The sequence below is a fragment of the Perissodus microlepis genome, chromosome 2 (assembly GCF_051167445.1).
Source record: "Perissodus microlepis isolate ML-2025 ecotype Zambia chromosome 2, ASM5116744v1, whole genome shotgun sequence".
In the NCBI taxonomy this organism is placed as follows: Eukaryota; Metazoa; Chordata; class Actinopteri; order Cichliformes; family Cichlidae; genus Perissodus; species Perissodus microlepis.
The window spans coordinates 27,050,490-27,071,300 of NC_140462.1; the positions used below are offsets into that span (position 1 = coordinate 27,050,490).

The 20,811-nt window shown below is 40.2% G+C and overlaps 1 pseudogene; it reads left to right on the plus strand.

The window, feature by feature from the left end:
• Nucleotides 1-19,666: 19,666 nt before the first annotated feature.
• LOC146392830 (U6 spliceosomal RNA) lies at nucleotides 19,667-19,766 on the plus strand (annotated as a pseudogene).
• Nucleotides 19,767-20,811: the final 1,045 nt, after the last annotated feature.

Genomic DNA, 20,811 nt, shown 5'->3' on the forward strand with positions numbered 1-20,811 from the left:
CTATTTTAGCTTCCATTTATAGCGTGGCAGCACTTCCTGCTATTGTGTGCCAGGAAAACCCAGGCCCTCTTGGCTGCTCTCTAATGTCCTGCCTCTCTTATCCAGCCCAAAACTCAAAGAAAAATCACACACGTACAGACCAACACTAACCACTCTCCGTCTCTCTCTCTCACACACACACACACAAACGCACAGAGCTCTGTTGGTGCACTGCCTCCTACCACTGCTCAGATAAGTGTACAGGGCTCCTGCTTAGACACAGCAAACAAAGTGCTTTCTCAGGTCGATAAAAACTGATGTTGAACTACTCAAAAAATAAAATAAAATCAAGCCAGTGGCCAGAGGTCCTCGACCAGAAAAGGTTCTGGGCTCTTTAAAGTCACTTGAGACTATAATTGGTATTGGAAAGTTTTTCATTTGGGAAAAACTCCTGGCTCTGGATATCACAAACAGCCTATGCTGTCAGAGACACTACAGAGGAAGCATTTCATTGCTGCACCTCATCAATGAGCTGCACGCAGCGTGGATTACAGATTTAGACTCCAGGCTTTCACTCCTTTTCAGCTTCATTCACGTCTCATCCATCTGAACGACTGGCAGCACAGACTCCTTTTGTCTGTGACGCCAAGGCCCTGGAGTTGGGAAAACCATCAGAACGCTGTAAATCATCTCAGGGACTGAGTGTCAGCCAAAGTATCCTCAATTACTGGACCGCATCTCTGTGGATCACAGTTGTGGTCGACCTCTAACTGCACACGTCTTTTAACATCTCTCTCGTCTCTGAGTGGAAGGCTGAGCCTCTCTGCTTGATACCGTGTTTTTGGAGATGATCTAATTACTTTCGCAGACAGCTGATAGTGCCTGCGGAGTGATGAGTAAGAGCGGCTGAGATAACAGAGCAGATAGTTTGTTGTGGGTGGCAGTTGACAATTAAAGTCTAATCTAAACGGTGGGAAAGTGGAGTAAAATAAATAGTTAGCACTTAATTATCTTACGATATGAGTTATTTTAAAGGAAAGAGTTTGAATGCATGCTTTATTCTGAGGATGATGGTGCCAAAATCCCACATATATACTGTGAAGGTGAAGAACATCTCAGTAAAATAGCTGTCTACACAAGGCAAAAAAGCTATACAACATAGTAATATATATATATTTTAAAAGGCTTCAAATGCCTATGAACCTACAGTGTTACATTCCTTCTGGTCTGTACAGATACAATCTGAGGAATGGATAAGTCAGGAAAACATCTTTACTATCATGAAGCCACAAAATGCAGGAATGTGAAGTATGACAAATATGGCTTTTTTGTTTTTCTCTGCACATATTTTACTCTTTTGAATCCAGCCAGAATCCACCTCAAATGCAAACGTATGCAGAGACCCAAATGCCAAAAAGCATATTTAAAGTCCGTTACTGCTCCTCAACTATATTTGCTGTAAATATGTATGCAAGCATTCATCAAACTCAGCAGAGAAGAGACTGTCTTGGTAATAATTAACGTTTAAACACCAAACCATGGTAAAATATAGAGCTAGACAGCTGCAGTTACTATGTGGTTATTTCCAAAAACAAAACCCCTTCAGCCATCATAAAGTAAACTGCTATCTAAAAGTAAAAAGTAATGACTTTTTTGATTATATCAGCCATTTATAGCAAAAAACCCATGCAGTTGTTTACTTATGTACAGTATGTACAGAATGATGGTGATGATGGGCAGCAGATTGAATGTAAAAGTTTTAACTACCACACAGCAGTCATGCAAAGTGACACAAAACTACAGCCAATATTTCTGCCACAGAGCTGAATGGACCTGCTGTTTGTGTTAGCTTGTGTTAAAAGGCTGGCATCACTGGGAAAGGTTTTATGATGCAAGACATCCGTGTTAAAGTTTAAATCTACAGCAAAGCATTCATCACATTTGGACCAGACTCATGAAGAGCAATCAGGAATACCACCAAAGTGCAATTGCAATATCATATAACTCTAAAAGACAACACTTAAATGTGGGCTTACGCTTTTTACTAAATGTGTATCATACAAGCATCACAATACAGGCTGCAAGCAGCAAGGAAAATAAAATCAGCTCCATTAAATCAGTATGAAGTAACACATAATCAGGACTGCCAGACTGGATTTCTGCCCACCTGGGAAATGTTTACCTATAAATGGGTTGGTGAAAATTAATTTGGGTGGATTGTTATCTTTGAGTTTGGGTACTTTTTGTACCATTTGGTTTCCAGCCACACACTGAGAGGCAGCCAAAGCCAGAACTCTCACCCGAAAAAACACGCATGAAGCACATCAGTTTAAATTTATTGTGACTTACACCTTCCGATTACATTTACTGTCTAAGAAATCATATGGAACTGCAGATACCGCAGTAGATTTGCCATATTTTTAAAGTTTTATTCAGCAGAAAAGTAATACACTGACAGTTGTCAGTGCCTCCAGTGGTATATAGCAAACAGGCACTGCCAGTATCTGCTTTTACCAGTTAAATCTGACAGCTCCGCAAACAAGCAATGGCAACAGCAGGGGGCATCCATCTGACCTTAATTAAGTTTTAGTAGCATCAGTCTACAGCCTGTCACTGAACTTCAACAACAGCACAGACCAGGCAGCTTACCTTAATGAAGTGTACCAGTAGCCTCTCAGCAGATTAGGGAAGCATATGCAGCTCAAACCTACTAACAAATCCACCAGAAAGGCTGTTTTTTCCCCTAAGGGGTAGCAGGTGAGTCCACCATCAGTATAAACAGATTATTCCTCCACAAAATGTCCAGAAGTAAACACCAAACTATGGGTTAGCTGATTACATAGCTGAGGCCGCAGGTTAGCATACTGGTGTAAGGCCAAACCAGAAGTCAGGTCACTGACAGTTTAAGTAGTCTCCATTGGAAGGGATGGAAAACTAAGGGATGACTAAATAAAAAAAGAATGACTGTATTCATTATAGCTGAAGCAGTTCCAGCATGGCTGACAACCCATTGTTTACTAGGACCTCTGAGGGAGGTGAACCATCTTTAAGCCAATATGTGTCACCTGTGCTTCTTACATGGGCACAAGCATGGCTAATGAGAGCGGGGGGGATCCAAGTTTAAAATAAATAGAGCCTGACTTCTGGCTGTATAAAACACATTCATCAAAACCTTTAACTTAATATGAAAGATAGACAGATCTGAAACCTGTATTTTTTAATGCTGACCAGCAGAGGGCAACTTCCCTGGTTCCACAAAGAAGTTCAAACTTCTTACTTAATTCATTGCCTCAGTCAGCTTTTTCCTCTTGACTTTATTTTGACAATCTCTGGATATATAAGCCTTCTACATGCAGTAACGCTGATATTGTATCTTAGTGTTTAGAGTAAAATAGATATAATGCAGTCACTACCCAAACAGTCGTGCCATTCCTCAAGTTCCGAATCACTTCCATCCCTTGCACATCACTGTTAGCTCTATAACCAAACATGGCGGTGTCACAGTGTTAGAAATGGTCATCAAAAACACAGTGTATGACATCACAGTGTCATACACTGCAGATTATGGCTACAAAAACACCTCAGTCAGTTCCTTGTTCTGCACAACTTAAACCAGTAATGCTGACACCGGCATCTGCTGTCTCCAGCTTTGATTACTTGACTATCTACATGTCTCTGATGAATTATTTTGTTTTTGCCAGCAGAAGTAGCTTTCCATACTTGTAGCCAGAAAGGACTTTGGAGTACCAGTAAACCCTTCATGATCCATTGTACGTGCCCTTACTCAAGATAATGGCATGAAGCGCAGGAATTTACTGCTATCTGTTAACCTTGGAGCCTCCTCCGTTCACTAAGTAATAAAAACTTAAATGTAGAGCATCCTTACTGCTGCACAGATGTGAACTGAGGTCTGTGTAGGCTTCTACATTTACAGCATCCATCTGATCAGATGATGTGTTTGCTGACACTGTTCAGCAGCAACAGGAAGCATGTGAAGAAAATTTGGTGCCATAAGTACTTTGAACTGTCTCGTAAAAATGCCTGAACACAATCCAAGATTTACTTGTTTAAATGGTGGGTACAAAAAAAAGAAGCATTAATAGATCCTATAATTATTGCTCTATAGACAGTATAGCTTTCTGTCTCAGTCTGCAGCATGCTGCCAAATCTCAATAAATGTTTTTTTCTCAAAAGGCCTGTCTCTTCACCTCACCTCCTCATCCCCAAAGACAGTTTTTAAGTATCAGCATGTATTTTATATCTCAAAGAGCTGAAATCAAATAAGAGGAAGATGCAGGGTCCAAAGAAAGCAGATTGTAAGAATGGAATACGAACCAGGTGCAGAGTTTGGAGGGTCTTCACAAGACGCTCACCACCAAATTTAATCACCTGGAAATATTCAGGCAAAGCCTCCTCTTAGCTGACCTGTTGAACTCTCACATTCTGCCTTTTATGCTTTGCTCACAGTGGGCTCAAGAGCCTATTTGACATATATTTTATATAGTGGGATATAATTACTCCGTTACTACAGCTGCGTATTTGTGTGCGTAATTTAAAATCAGTCACTGAACATATACGTTCAGCTGCTGTAAAAGAAAAAAGGTGCTGTTTGTTGTTTTTTAGATGTAACTATTGTTGGAATTGGAAATGGAAATTACCTCTGGCTCTGCACACATGCACAGTGCATTAAGTATTCGTGCCAGTGCGCAACCAACTCCAAAAGTCATTGTGTTTTTTGATTTGTTGCCATTTTGCAGCATGCCTGCCTCTGCTGGGATCATCAGAAATCCAAACTAGTAGCTAACTTAAACCTTTTCCTTCTGCTGCAGCTCAGAAGCTTTTTTTTTAGCAGCTAAAAGTTCAGGACACGGAAAATTACCTCTTGCTTGGCATAGTTACTCATATTGTGTATTTATCTTATTGTTAAAAAAAAGAAAGTAAATATAACAAACTGGAGTATGTACACTATAAGACTGTTAAATTACAGTAAATTAACTACATTTTCCAGGATTAAATTTCATTTCACATGTGCCCACTGCAATCAGTGACATCAGTTTGTTGCTGACACAATGTCAAACAACATTTTAACATGAACGCTAGACAAACATTACAATTTTTTACTGTAAACGGTCAACTTTAACACAGTTTTCAGCCACGGGTGAGCCTTAACACACTTTTACTGAAATTACACTAGTCTTTCAGCAAAAGAACAAAATACTACATTCCACAACAAATATGTACAATTCTTTACACTTTTATTTATTTTAATTCAAAGACATCAGTGTTTACAGTATTCACAAGGAACACTGAATTACTGCTGAAAATTCCCTGTAGTTTGTCACACGGTAGTTACTGCCATTTCAGTGTTGCAGTACTGTTACAGTACTCAAACTCATGGGGTTGTATTTATTTGGAGGCATCAATAATTTTCTATGCAGAAGTCAATCAATAACAATGTCTGCAAACAAAAGAACCAGAACCACAAGGAGCAAAGCGAATTTAACACTAAAAATCCTTTTGGCAGTTTTAGACCAAAGCACTGCACGTTTAGGAAGTTATGTAGGATAAGAAATACACATGCAACCAGAAGAAATTGTGCATTTATAGTATTACAGTACAATATTGCTCTACTATTATTTTTTGTTTGACAGCCAACTAAATAAACAAATGGTGTTCGATAGGAACATGTACTGTATATACTAATATCCACTGACTTATCAGAGTTAAAATCCACTCAGTTTCAGTCAAAATCATGTAGAGTTTACTCTTTGAATCACTTTACAGATCACAAAGATGAATATGGATTCTGGGTTTTGGAGCCATGCTGCAGATTCTATAATAAAACAGAAACCACAAAAACATAAGGATCTAAAGTCACAGGTAATTAAATGAGATAATATCACCTGAATATTGCGCTTTGCCTCTCATTTCAAGAGATCCTACCATATATAAGATGTATAGAATAGAGGGCATTTTGTCATATCAAAATGAGGCGGTAAAGCCTCAAACCATACACGTGTCCTTTAACTTTAATGTCACTCTGAAGTCAAACTTTAGATTTTTCTGAACTTTTTTGCCTGCAAAGTATCTACCTGCAGGACTTAACGGAGGCTGATGGCTTCTTTCAAATTCTAAAACCCTGTATTATGGAGCCATGTACGTAGGCAGAGGGAGAGGCAGGGAGGGAGGGTTTTATTCTGGATGTCATTTTATAGATATTTCCAAAAGCTCTCAGAGTTTAGACGAGTGAGCTTTCCCAGCTGGGGATATAAAGGGCTCAATCCAGCAGGACCAGCAGTAATTGAGCTAAAGCTGCTGTGGCAAACTGTGTGGGCTCGAAGACGATGCTCAGCAGAGGTGAGCATATCAGCAGAAAACCTGGGTGGTATGCCGAGAGGGAAGAGGAGTGCTGATCAAGCACGAATTCCATTAGTTATTGACTCTTTCCTCTCTTGAAGTATCACATGTAGGGTAGCATTATCATCCCATGCATAAATAAGAGACCGAGCTCAAACCCCGAAGAGGCATCTGCTTACATTGGCAGTGACTATGAGACAGAGCCGTGAGGTTCAGTGGCGGGTCAGCCACGATAGGAGCTTTGAAAAGCAGGCGGAACCTCAGCATCTGTTGGTGCAGAGAAGCTTCTCCTCTTCGTGCCTGATTTCACGGCGTCTGATGCGAAGGGAGAGCAGTGTTTGGTTTTCTTTGACTGATCAACACGGAGAGGTGGTCTGGTGCTTAGGCACACACACACATTTGACCTACACACAAACTCCCACTCACAATGAAAAGGGAGGCAGACAAGTACAACTTTTTTGCCATCTTTTTTCTTTTTTTAAAAAAAAACTTTTTATTTTGTACTTTTTCCAAATTTATAGTACATACAAACAAAAATAAGAGAAAGGAACACAAAAGAAACAAACTAAACAGAATGAAACACACATAATCTGTGGGGTGAAGAAAAAACAAATTATACACATATGTAAAGAGAGGGGGGACTCTACCAGCCAGGGTATGCCCAAAGTACCGTCCTATCAATCCCGTCCCAAAAACATCATCCCCTTACATCCACACAAAGAGAGCCAGACAGGGCCCGATGTCTGGTCCTCCCCCCGATAGGTCCAGTTCCATCCGCAGTCTTAACATATTTGAACCCAGAGCGGGAAATAGCAGGGCTCCATTCTCTCAGGGCCCAGCCATCCGCCTCAAAGGGTCAAAAACCAGAAGCAGTTTGAATAAAAAAAACCCCATCCCAACGAAGAGGGGTCCATGCCTTATGGGGTTGAATGGGTCTTATGGGCTATCCATTTTGTCCAATGTTTTCGGTATTTGTCAGATTTCAGTCTCAATCAATCTTGCCATCTTTTTTTAATCACACACAGGGAGAAGACAGAGGCAATGTATTTTTTTTACTGAATATATTGCAGAATGTCACTTTTTTAAGTTACAAAAAATTTCATCGTGGCATTTATTATGTCAGTTTTCAAAGGTGGCTATCAACACAAAGAAAAAGTCCATGTATTTCTTGCCTGATACTGATAATCAGTTTTAGGAAATTGCACTCAATGCCCATATTTTTGCTTTGGTAGGTATAGATAAAGGTACTGTGTGTGCCTTGTCTTAGAAAGTGCTTTGAGTGCTCAAATTGAATGGAAAGGCATTTATCAAAATTTGAAGCTTTTGTTGCTGAGCAGGTGTAGTTCGGTGAGTTTATTGGGTCTTTTTTGTGGAAACCAGTCACCAAAATAATAAACTCAAAGACACTAAAATGCTCAACAGAGTTACTGGAAGCTCTGGGATCTGTGCTTATGTGTTTTCTGAGTATAAAAATAAAACAAAATACTTTAATGTATAATACTGGTTGATTTTTTTTTTTTTTCATTTTATCCCAGCTGCAAAACAGATGGAAGAAATGGTTTATAGACCTATATGTATATGAGTTTCAGTTAAAGTCAGACAAACTGAAGAAAAAAAAAGAACTTCCCTATTTTGTGTCCACTTGGGCCTGAAATGACCTCAACACACCACTTCTTAACAAAGCCAAACTGGATAACAAAATAAGCCAAACTTACTTTTATTTTCTGACCACACAACCTGCACCACCCCAAAAACAACCACATGCATTAATCTATAGGGACACTTATTGGAAATCAGTGCGCTTTCCTTCCACGACTTGGATGGAAATTACAATTAAGTCACTTTTTGGCATTTTAATGGCTCAATGACATCAATGGTGACCAAGGAAAACATTCGAACTTGAGAGAAGCTGCGGCTTATTATTGTAACCTTCTACGCCTGAGAATGGAAATTATAAATTGGAATTAGATGAATTGGAGTATGTAATAAAAACTGAACTAGAAACCACAAGAGAACAAAAGATGTCTTGAAGTCAAATGGCAGGCCGAGCCGCTGGCCAGACGTGTTGAAACTGTGTGGGAGAAGACAGTGGAGTATCACTGGGTGTTGAGGTTTTTAACCCCGAGGCTGCAAAGGAGAGCTAGTTTTTACATTGCATGGGAACGCCATCTTTAAACCTCATTATAATCATTTTGTACTGGTCAAAAAGACCTATTTGTGACCAGTAAAAGGCAGGTTTAATTCCCAGCAGGCCGTGCCTTAAATTCACAGAGAGATTGATTCCAACTAAGTGTCCCTTAAGGGTTAAAAGGGGAGAGGAATGGTGAGATACTGTTTCCATTTCTGGAGATCCTGGCCTATTTGACCAAAAACAATGTTTGAGGAGATGCTGGGAAAGAACTTTTATCCAACCTGATCCTCACCGTCTTGTTTCTGTATTGAAAAGTGACTTCATAACCCAAACCAGACAGAGCAGACAGGCTGCCCTTTATGAGCACCATCACGCTGGGAAACAAAAACCTTTCAGGGCAACGTGTGAATCTAATTCTGGCTGCTGTGTTTCAGTACTTTCCCTCGCTCTGCTCCTAATTTTAGAAAACTCAAAATCAACTGAGCCTGAACTTATCTGACAACTACACACAACCCATCCGCCGCCTTTGATGGCTACATAACTGCTGACGTTGATGATCGTGACATCAGATGCAAACTGAAGTCATCGGTTCGATGCATCGCAGATGCTGCATTGACAGTTTTGCGATACGGATCAAATGTTGCTGCGGTGACACTCGGGGTCAGCTCGCTTTTTTGTGCTTCCAAATAAAAACACATGTGGGTACTGTGCAGCGAGCAAATATTTATCCACCAGTTTTAATTAGCGCAGCAATTTCACTATGAAATTAAGCATCTCCATCATAACTCAAGCACTAATGCAGAAGCCTGCGCACACAATACACAAGCCTGAAATTTGGAAGAAGAAATGATGTAAAAATAGCAACAATGTGGAAGCAATTTATGCTAATTAGGCTTTTATTTATGGTCCAATAATTGGGTGCATTTGAATTGTTGATGATGTTTTTTCTCCTTATTTTTCTCCCCCTGTGTTCCCCCATTGCTCTCCTTCTGAGAGAGAAGATCAAAGCGGGCGCACTTCAATAGATGTTAATGGTGCATGGCTGTCGTCTTAGTCCTGAGTGGCCGAGATCTCTCCAGTGAAAGAAAAACAGCCAATTTAGGTCTACGTGGACACAATTAGCACAATTTATGTGTGCCTTTCACGACAGTACTCCCGTTTAACCCAAGAGAGGGGATCAGCATTCATGTTGTAACTATGATTTTCGTAACCTTTACCTCTCTGTGCCTTTCCGCTGCATCCGAGGACTATAGATCAAATTGCTGGCAGATGCGTTACAAGCACTTGAATTGAAAGTGAAGCTAATTCAAAAATAACCTGCATGCTTCGGTAGCACCGCCGCAGGAACATGATGAACTGTGTGATAAATGTTGGAACGGAGAACTTGTAGTTGAGAAATTATGTTTTGTCTAACACAACAGCAATCACATGCAACTCATCCTTCAAAATGTCCTGCCGGTTAGCCCACCCACAGAAGTTTCCCTCTAAAAACAGGGAAGCAAATCAATTTTTTGTGTGTGAGTGTGTGCGTGTGTATTTTCTTTGCGTTGCTCCGCCGTAGCCCGAGGCAGTGCTTTTACAGTCCCTCTCCCTCCTGAATTTGAATGAGCAAAAATGGTGCAGCCCCGGACCGAGTGGAGGAAACAAGGTGCATTATGTAGGTGGGAGGTAACCGTGCCATTGAGAGACAATTAGCATGAAGCCCAGACCTTTGGAAATGGCGCGGAGGCTGCCGAGAGTGGGCCTGACAGAATGAAAAGATTAAGACTTGAGAAAAGATAGCAGGGCATGGGAAAATCCAAAGGGAAGCAGGCCACTAAAGTAGCCAATGAGCAAAGGAGGGACAATGAGGCAATGAGCATTTTTTTCTTTTCTGTGGAAATTTATGGGCTCCTATCAGCTGCCAAGTGTGAGCACATTCCTCCATACCTAAAAAGTGGCATTTGTTTGTACGTGACTTTTGTTTCGCTCTGCATATAGATGCCAGTCTGTCAGGAGCGTGAAAGACAGGCAAAGTGGGGGCTATTGCAAACTATTCAACTCCAAAATTCCATCAGGTGTTGGCAGAAATGGGGATCTGTTTTAGATTGCACTAACTGATGTGCCGTTAAAAGGCCCATATTGTGCTAATTGCTTTAATGAGCCGCTTGTTCACGTGTTGTTCCATTTTCTGCGAGGAATTCCAAATTAGCAGGTCAGATAAATTCAATCTGTAGTTCTATCCTAATAACGTCATTCTGCCAACTCCTGATCCTCCCAACATAGTCAGTTTCAAATTTATGAAATAGATTATCTCTACTGGTGCTGTGGATTGGGACATTTAGGATTTTTTGTTTCACTTACAGACCTCATAACTAATAATCATCCTGTGCTACAGGCTGGAAATGAGTGCAGATGAAGTAAGAGGAAGGTCAAAAAGAGCAGTTACAGCTGTCTCTGTGTAAACAGCATGAGAGCTGTTTACTGCATGTGCATTCATGCACCTGTGTGTGCGAGAGAGAGTTTACGTACGTGCTTCACACACATTCACACTCTCGCAGCAGCGTGCACGCAGAAACACTCGGCTTTCATAAACATCACAACAGCAGGCTGCAGAGAAAATGTGGTAATTGCATACAGTGCAGAGCAGCTGTTTCTGTGGTTCATAATGTGCTGTCGCTGAGAGAAGACTTCAGCGTCACATTAGTCTGGGTCGCTGAGCCCAGCCTGAGAAATAACCACGATGCGAAACTGTGTCTGGTTTCTCCATAGGGGGAGAGACAATCTCAGTTTAAACAATTAAAATCAATGGGTGGCATATTTGAGAAATTTTTACTTTGGGTTCAAGCTGACTTTGTACTCATTTGATGAAGAGTTTTATTCTAACTTACTGTTATTATTAAATCAAAGTCAAGATTGATCCTTAATGCTTTTATGATAGTAAAAAACTAGAAAGATAAGGCTTTAGCCTAAAGCTAACACCAGCTTGACCCACTTTTATGATGTCTGCAATGTTAGTTATCGCTGGCTAATTAACATTTACCAGGGACCTGAGTGATGCACTGCATCAAAAGCAAGGGATTCACTAGAAAATAGTGGACTTATTATAGCATAATCACAATTATGCCCTGGCTAAATTACATGACATTTCTGCAATGATTTGATGCTTTTTGGCACGTAGACATAGTCAAGTTGAAGTTCAGACTGAGCATCAGAATGGGGAAGAAAGGTGATTTAAGTAACTCTGAATGGGGATTGATTGTTGTTCTCGAGGTTCAAGGTTCTTTTATTTGTCATTGAACAATATACAATGACTTAAAAAAAAAAAACACTGCCTAAAAAAACATGGCTGGTTTCAGAGGTCGAGTGAGCAGCAGTTCTTTGGGTGAAAATGTCTTGTTGATGCTGGAGGTCAGAGGAGAATGAGCAGACTGGTTTGAGCTAATAGGAAGTCAACAGTAATTTGACTAAACACTTACCACAGCAAAGAAGTACAACATGCTGAAGGCTGAAGCGGAGGGGCAACAGCAACAGAAACATCAGGAAACAGGTGAATTCTGCACGGACAGGAATTAGGAATTAAAGCAGCTCTGAAGGTAAAGAGAGCCCCAAACTGGTGCAAGCAAGGTGTATCTAATAAAGTGTCTGGTATGTGTATAAGGTTGCCATTAGAGAGAGACCTAAAGATTATCTGACTTCTTATGGGCAGGACTTGGCCACAACAAAGAGAAAAAACTACGTTTAAAAGGAGGAGATATTTTTTGAAAGGAAAATTTTCAGTGCTGCATCGATTCTGACTTCCCACGGGCCCCATGCAGCTCCATTTGGGGAAAAAAAAATCATGGCATGCCTGAGGAGAAACATATCGACAGTACATAATAAGTGTTTTAGAGCTGTCCAATTTTTCTCTGTGGTCACTTGGTCTCCAAACCCAGTCAAAAAAACAGGAACCAAACCCACAAGCAATTGAATGAGAACATATTTACAAGGAGAAAATTCTAAATTCCAGCTCCACAAACTCATAAAAGGCTTCATTTCAATAACAACAAAACCATAGAAAGTCGCACAGAATTCACAAGCTCTTAGAGAAATAAAACAACTGAAGCACTTACCAAACTTGTTCAGTTTAATAACATAATCCACTCAATAAAAAAGTTACAAAGGTTACAGAAAATACTGGAACTCTTCAATTCAAGTTTAATTCTGTCCTAAGAAATGTATTTACACACTACTCCCAAAACCACAACGTCAAGCTTTTTGACTTTTAGCACGAAGGCCATTTAATCTGCTCTTGGAATCGGCTCTTATTATGGCAATAAATTGACTTTCCACAGGTTTTACCTGCATATAGATATTGCCAGCCACATTGCCAGAAATGAAACAATAGTATAAAGCATAAATATAAAGTAGACTACATGAACTCTTATGAGCAAGCACTTGGTGACAGTGGGAAGGAAAAAACTCTCTTTTAACAGGAAATAAACCTCCGGCAGAATCAGGTTCAGGGAGACGTGAACATCCACCTAGAACGGTTGAAGATGAGAGCAGAAGGAGACGGGACAAAAGGCAAACTATGGGAGAAGAGCCAGAGTTTAATAACTTCTTAAATAAATACAGTAGTGGCATAAAATACACAGAGAGTAAAAAGAGATGTGTGAAGGACAAACACTCAACATTGGACGGCCGCAGCAGCTCAAGCTTATTGAAGCATTGCTAAGGGAGAGCTTGGCGTCATCTGACTGAGCAGTAACTATAAGCTGTACCAGAAAGTAAAGTTGTAAGACTAGTTTTTAACGTAGAGAGTGTTGCTTCGCAGTTGAGCAGAAAAAGAAAACGCAGTTGCTGCAAATCAGCTTAGAATTTTCAGGATTTAATAACATAAAACCTCCTTTTTAAAGGTTTCGTCAGTGCATTCAGCACGTTTGTTCTTCGTGAAGGATGGGCGCAACGTGTTTTGGTGTGAAACCCTGAACGTTGTTTGTTTACCGTGAAAACTCCGCTGGGTACCCTCAGCAAGAAACTGAAAGCTCAAAGCTGCTGCTCCTTTCTGCGCTCTGATCCTCTCGATTTCAATTCATCTTTATTGTCCCTGTGGGGAAATTTTTCCTTGTAGCCAGAAGCATAAAAGCATATAACACAAACATACAAAGCATAGCGCGAGACTCAGGAGTCATAAATCCCTGTGTTCATCATCCAGAAAGCAGCATTCACATATAAATATATTAGCAATGTCCTTCTCAATTTCTCCAAGGCAGAAAAGTCTGCATGAGAACTACACAGTCTTATTTACAACGTGTGCGACATGGCAGTAGAATGGTTTTTGTGTAATGTAAATCTGAGGAGAGGTATCCCTGTACTACCCTGCTACAGAAAATAAACATTTTTTTCCTCCACTCTTCTGCTGATGGTTTGTGATTGTGGTTTGGACCAAGCAGCAACAACCTCCCTCAGTTCATCACGGATGTTTGTTTTGCTGAATTAAGATCCTGGCAGCAGAAGTAGCATTGTTTTCTGTTCTCAGCAAGCTTCTCCTTTACTCAGCACAATAAAAGAAATACTACTGTCCTGACTGAATCTGCAGCACACACACACACACACACACACACACACACATGTACACACACACACAGCTCTGAGGTAAGCTGCAGAACAAAGAGAAGCACACTCAATAACGGAGGATCTTATGGCACTAATTTTATTTGGTGTCAATAAACTTGAAACTGAAGCACTCAGTTTCATTTCCCAGTAGTTGCTGAAGTGTAATTAAATAATCCACTTCCTCAATCTAAGGCTAATCTTGACTAACCATGATTGAGATAACTGCACTGTAGCTATTAAAGCTTTAGATATAATTGCTGGCCCTGAAGCTTTGAAATGAACTCTTCGACATTATATAAAAATAAAGCCTTTTTCCCTTTTATTCTCCCATTAAAGTGCAGCTGAGGCATTCAAAGTGGCTGTTATCAGTGGCTAAAAGAGAAGTAAACATTTAGATAGCCGGTCCACCCACACCTCTGTGCGTGTCGTGTTATATACCGATCCTTGAGTTTTGGCCGTGCTTGTAAGATTTGCTTGTTGATCATCATGTATGCAGTGTTTTTGTGTGTAAGCATGATTAATTCGTGGCAGACCCCTCCCATGGAGCCGGAGCTGTGGTCCAAACAAATTGAATGTGATTAAAGCGCTGCAGCCGCAGAGTTTAAAAACTCTGAAGAAGACTATATGACAAAATCCACCCTCGTGGACCTGGTCATACGTACTGCCATGTGTCATCGCTGCTCGCCTTTGCTGTATGAGTCAAGAAACGAAAACCTGACTGTTTCATGAGTATGATAGCAACCTTTGTTTTTCAAAACAAAAATCCCACACTGCTTTGCAGAAGAACAGAGAAAAGCCACACAACAAAATAAATAACCCCAAATGATGATAAATTCTAAAAACCAGAGCCTGACTGTGATGCATTTCCTGAAATTTTTCTACATTTATGAAATTTGTTTTAGAATATGTGGGCATTCTCAAGCTTCACTCTGTAAACAGTAGATAAACAGAAATAGTAAAGATGACAGTATACTATAAAGATGATGCAAACTGTTGCTTTGCTTCAAAGCCTTCATCAATGACAAAGTAAAGCTTTATCTTTTAGTGTGCTGCTTTAAAGTTTTTCAGATCAAGTATGCCAGGGTTAACGGAGGTAACATTTATACAGAATAAGGTAGAAGAAATATCAACTTTGTGCTGTAGTATAAGTCAAATGAGAAAAGGAGAGTGCCTGAGATCATTGAGATGAGAATAAACAACATACAGTGGCTTGCAAAAGTATTCGGCCCCCTTGAACACACTTTGTCACATTACAGCCACAAACATGAATCAATTTTATTGGAATTCCACGTGAAAGACCAATACAAAGTGGTGTACACGTGAGAAGTGGAACGAAAATCATACATGATTCCAAACATTGTTTTTTACAAATAAATAACTGCAAAGTGGGGTGTGCGTAATTATTCAGCCCCCTTTGGTCTAAGTGCAAAGTTGCCCATAGACATTGCCTGATGAGTGCACCTGTGTGTAATCTAATGTCAGTACAAATACAGCTGCTCTGTGACGGCCTCAGAGGTTGTCTAAGAGAATATTGGGAGCAACAACACCATGAAGTCCAAAGAACCCACCAGACAGGTCAGGGATAAAGTTATTGAGAAATTTAAAGCAGGCTTAGGCTACAAAAAGATTTCCCAAGCCTTGAACATCCCACGGAGCACTGCTCAAGCGATCATTCAGAAATGGAAGGAGTATGGCACAACTGTAAACCTACCAAGACAAGGCCGTCCACCTAAACTCACAGGCCGAACAAGGAGAGCGCTGATCAGAAATGCAGCCAAGAGGCCCACGGTGACTCTGGACGAGCTGCAGAGATCTATAGCAGCAGGTGGCAGCATCATGCTCTGGGGGTGCTTCTCTTCAGCAGGGACAGGGAAGCTGGTCAGAGTTGATGGGAAGATGGATGGAGCCAAATACAGGGCAATCTTGGAAGAAAACCTCTTGGAGTCTGCAAAAGACTTGAGACTGGGGCGGAGGTTCACCTTCCAGCAGGACAACGACCCTAAACATAAAGCCAGGGCAACAATGGAATGGTTTAAAACAAAACATATCCATGTGTTAGAATGGCCCAGTCAAAGTCCAGATCTAAATCCAATCGAGAATCTGTGGCAAGATCTGAAAACTGCTGTTCACAAACGCTGTCCATCTAATCTGACTGAGCTGGAGCTGTTTTGCAAAGAAGAATGGGCAAGGATTTCAGTCTCTAGATGTGCAAAGCTGGTAGAGACATACCTTAAAAGACTGACAGCTGTAATTGCAGCAAAAGGTGGTTCTACAAAGTATTGACTCAGGGGGCTGAATAATTATGCACACCCCACTTTGCAGTTATTTATTTGTAAAAAAAAATGTTTGGAATCATGTCTGATTTTCATTCCATGAGTGAAAGTTCTGCACTGTAACAGGAAGTATAACAAATAAATGAGAAAAAGATTAATCTGATGGGTCCCAAGATGCTGTTGATGCATTAATCAGATTATGAACATTTGTAAATGTTACATAGAAAAGCATAGGAAAAAATGTTGTGAATGAAGCTTGTAGTGTAGATCAGAGTAAAAGGGTGAATAAGAACCATTACATTTAAACTCGGGTAAGAGTTACTATAGTTTAGTTGCAGTTAGTTTGACATTATTTAACTAAATATCAGAGTCTTAACTAAATCTAAGGGTTTTAACGCACATTTGCTTCATGTGTTAAGAAAATAACTGATTTCCGCCATTGCTGAATTTTAGTTCAAGCATCAAATGTTGCTTTTAAGCCAAAATTAGTGAGGATCAAAACTGGATATTAAGTTGCAACCTTGTGACTCATTTCAGTGCTGGACCTCCAATTACTGCCATGATTTATTACAGATTCAGATTTTTATTTGATTCGTGTGTTTTCGGAACTGTAGCACATCTCAAGCAGCTCATCTAAACTCAAAGTCCGCTGATTGCTTATTCTGGAGCTTACAACCCCATCACATGATCCTCGTTATCAGAGTTTTCTCAGTTGCGATGGAACTACTTTCCATTATTTGAAGGTTTTCATTTTTCCGCACTTTTTCCTACCATCATTTTCAACATTTTTATAGCAAATGAGCAAACAATTCATAATAGAGGGGAAAAATTAACTGTTACTGTTTAACAAAATAAATCAGTTTTATGATGTTGAAAAACATTTGTACTCATACTTAAGGCTGATTCTGTCTTGTGCAATAATGTTCTAAATAGTTGTGTTTTATTCCAACCAAAGTTGATGTAAAATATACCAACATATGCTTTTTAAGAGCACAGAAACTGTTGGGAGTACAGTGTGTACTCAAACAGTGTATACAGAGTTATATGTATGACTCTGATGGTTGCCAAACATGCAGTGAGTTAACCGGCACTTAACTCAGCAGCATCTTCCTGAAATACAAAACAAAACAAAAGTCAAAAATTGCTGAAGCAGCAGAATATCACACTTGGGATCACAAACAGATGTGCTGCCTCTGCAGAGCCTGACAGAGTGGCTCCCTGACAGTACAGTGACACAGCCAGGGGTCTCCTGGTGACAATATCATCTGTTTAGCATCCATCACACACTTCTATAAATGTTCTCAAGCTGGTGGCAACCAGAGCCGAGTTTAATCCAGGGCGCTCGGTGCTGGAGTAAAACCGCAGGGTTTTACCGAGGAAGAAAGGAGCTTTTCCAAAGATGGGACAGTCATCATCTTCCTCACACAACCACACACAAACATCTATCTTTCCCTTTCATTTCCCAACAACTCAGACTCCTCGCAGAAGCTTTCATGTGTGTTGAAAGGCATCAGCTGGCTGCAGTACACACAGCATTAAAGAACACTTATCGAAGGCGAGCCTCGCAGCTTTGATGCAGATGTGAAATGAGAAACGAGAGAGCCCCAAAGATTGGGGCATAACTTGAGGAGCATCAGTGTTGTTTCACGTGTAAGCCTTCAGAAGACGGACTGGTGATTTGTCCATCCTGCTGCAGAACAAAGACCTGACTAACAAGGGGAGATGTAATGAGTTGTCCGATGGGTACTGAGGATACTGAACAGAGGAGGATGTGAATAATCTAACCACTAATTGTCATTCATTTCTTATATATATATTCATGCCCAGCAAAACCGCTCAATAGAACCATCAATGCACATAATAACAACCACCTTTTAGATTATTTTAAATGGCGATATTGTCAATATTAATGTAACAGATCCATTTAATTATCAGTCAGAGCTTTACTCAGCCTGCAACACTACCTTTACAATGTGCTTTGTGACTCAGGGGGGTGATTTTGACAACAGTGAGGCTATTTAGGTGTTTCTTTAAGTAAAAATGCTTGCAAAAGTTCAGCAGTAGAAATTTCCCTTAATTAAAAACTTAGGGCTTTGAACCTTTCAGGAAAGCGAGACAGTGTCTTTAGTGAGATTTTGTCCTTTTGTGTCTGAAAAATCTGTGTAAATCACTGCAAGTCCTCTGATTAATATGTTTTTGTCCTAATTGGAGAGGTTTCATTTCACAATTTGGCTCAGGAAGGCTCAGAGAAGTGATTGATGAGTATGAAATGTGACAGGCTCTGCAGTCATCACATCTCAACATGAACTGAACATTTAAAGGAGATGGATTTGTTGGACGGCAGTCATCACCACCATCATGAAAGCACCAAATGTGATGCAGCATGAGAAAAGCCATCGAAAGACACGGCCTGAGAATCCCAGCTGTGCAATGACAAAATCGAGAACATCCGGCTTTTCCAAACATTTCCGATGTTTGCTATCTTAACTCCCCTGTCTCTGCATATATTTCAAAAGTACGTCAAAATCAAATGTATTGAACCATGTCTGATACTTAAACTGTAAATAAACAATGCACAAATCATCGTCCTGCTCAGCACAGCCACACACGCCTGTGGTGCAACGTGACCAGTCAGTCAGTAAAATCTGTTCCATCAGTGGTGTTTGTAACATTTCTGTCTTTGGCCTGTCGAGATAACGCTGCCTTTACACCTAATGAGGTTCATATCAAAAGTTTAATCCTTTATGAATGTGCTACTATTGAGTATTTGCATTTTTTCTAAAAAATATTAAATAAAAGAACTGACACAGTTACGTTAAACATAGATCAATGAAATTTGTTTTTGCATTTTAACCTAGAAGTTTTTAAATTTTAGCAAACATAGAAAAGTAAGGAGTGAAAATGTTGAATTTTGACCAGATTTGTGACCACTAAACACATTAACTTGTACAATATTTTGGAAGTTTGACAGGGTCCAAGGACCTTGGACCAAGTCACACTGGCCTAGAGACTGGTCTGCAACCATCTGGCAACAACCAGTCATGAGGGAGGCTTTCTAAACTAGTTGTGAAGGGTTGCTGGAGGTTGAAAGCAGTCACTGGAAAAATAATTGCCAACAGTCAAAGTCATGCAGATCTAGAGACCGGTCAGTGACTCCCTTGCAGCAAACATATATTCCTCAACCAGGCGGCAAAAACTTCCCTGTGATTACTTTGGTCGCTGGCATATTGCTGCGCTGCTGGTTGGAAGGGAAAACAGACTGACAGACTTGTGTGCAAAACAAAGTTCAGCAACTCTCCAAGCTGCAGTGAAACTCTTAACACTGTGATGCAAACTGGAAATGGAGACGGTGCCTCAGTGCGTACGCTAAATTAGATACGATACAGAGAAGATTAGCATGGCCCTTGCGCAAGGATGACACGCAAATTCGTGAAGAGTAATGCAGTCAATGTGTTTTAAAAGCTGCAACTAGAAGTTTTGCAACTTTTTACTTTGAAGTTGACCCTTCTCCATTTCTCATTCGGATGATATGTTTTCAAATTTTACTAATACAGTTGTACTTAGCAAGCATTTGCAGACAAACATGAAAACTACAGGCAATCATGGCAATCTGTTAGCAACTAAAGATTCATAGGGAGGTTTTTGGTGCAGTGCCTTCTTTGCAACCAGTTTCACTCAGCAAAAGCCAGCCATGTCCAGCAACTACTGCCAGCTAATCAGGGAATACACACTTTTTCAAATACATAATATAACTGCGGTTGGATTTTGTCCAATATGGCAGCCGACTCTTGAGCAATGTGTGCATGATGTCACATGAGAAACCTCAATAAAGACTAAAAACATTTTGAAATCAGCCTCAAGTGGGCCAACACCTTCCAAAGACACTTTCCCCCTTTATTTCTTTAGTCTATCTTCTTTAATTTTCATGGTAAACATGCTTGATTTGGAGATTTCTCACATTTTAGGAGCTATTCTGCATCAATTTTGTCTTAGTTTAAATAGCATAGAGGGGGAATTAAAGCAAGGAGGGAAAAAAAGGATGATAGGGGTCAACTGGGAATGTTGTGCATGCTGGACTGCAGCCAGGATATGCCAACTGAACATAATAATTCACTTACATCTATTGAAGGACACATTCCCTCTGAGATAGAGCCTTATTGTTTTTTTTTTTAAAGTTGTTTTGATGTTGGGTTGTTCACCCTCAGCGTCTGTCCAGCACACATCCACACTCACGGTCCATTAGCATCGACTAATGAGAAAAGGAGTGACATGTGTTTTTTGATCCTGCAGTGAATGTGCTTTTAATTATCATGAGCCCTTTAATGCAAACCTTTGGAGGCACTGTTGCTGCATCAGGACACTGAAGCTCAAAATAATCAATCTTTATAAACAAGCTTCGGGAGGATTTTGTTGTGGGGGTGAGACGCTGCTCTAAGAAAGTTACTCAGAGCTCAGTGCCATGTCCTTTTATAAACATAAGTGAAACTCTTGAGT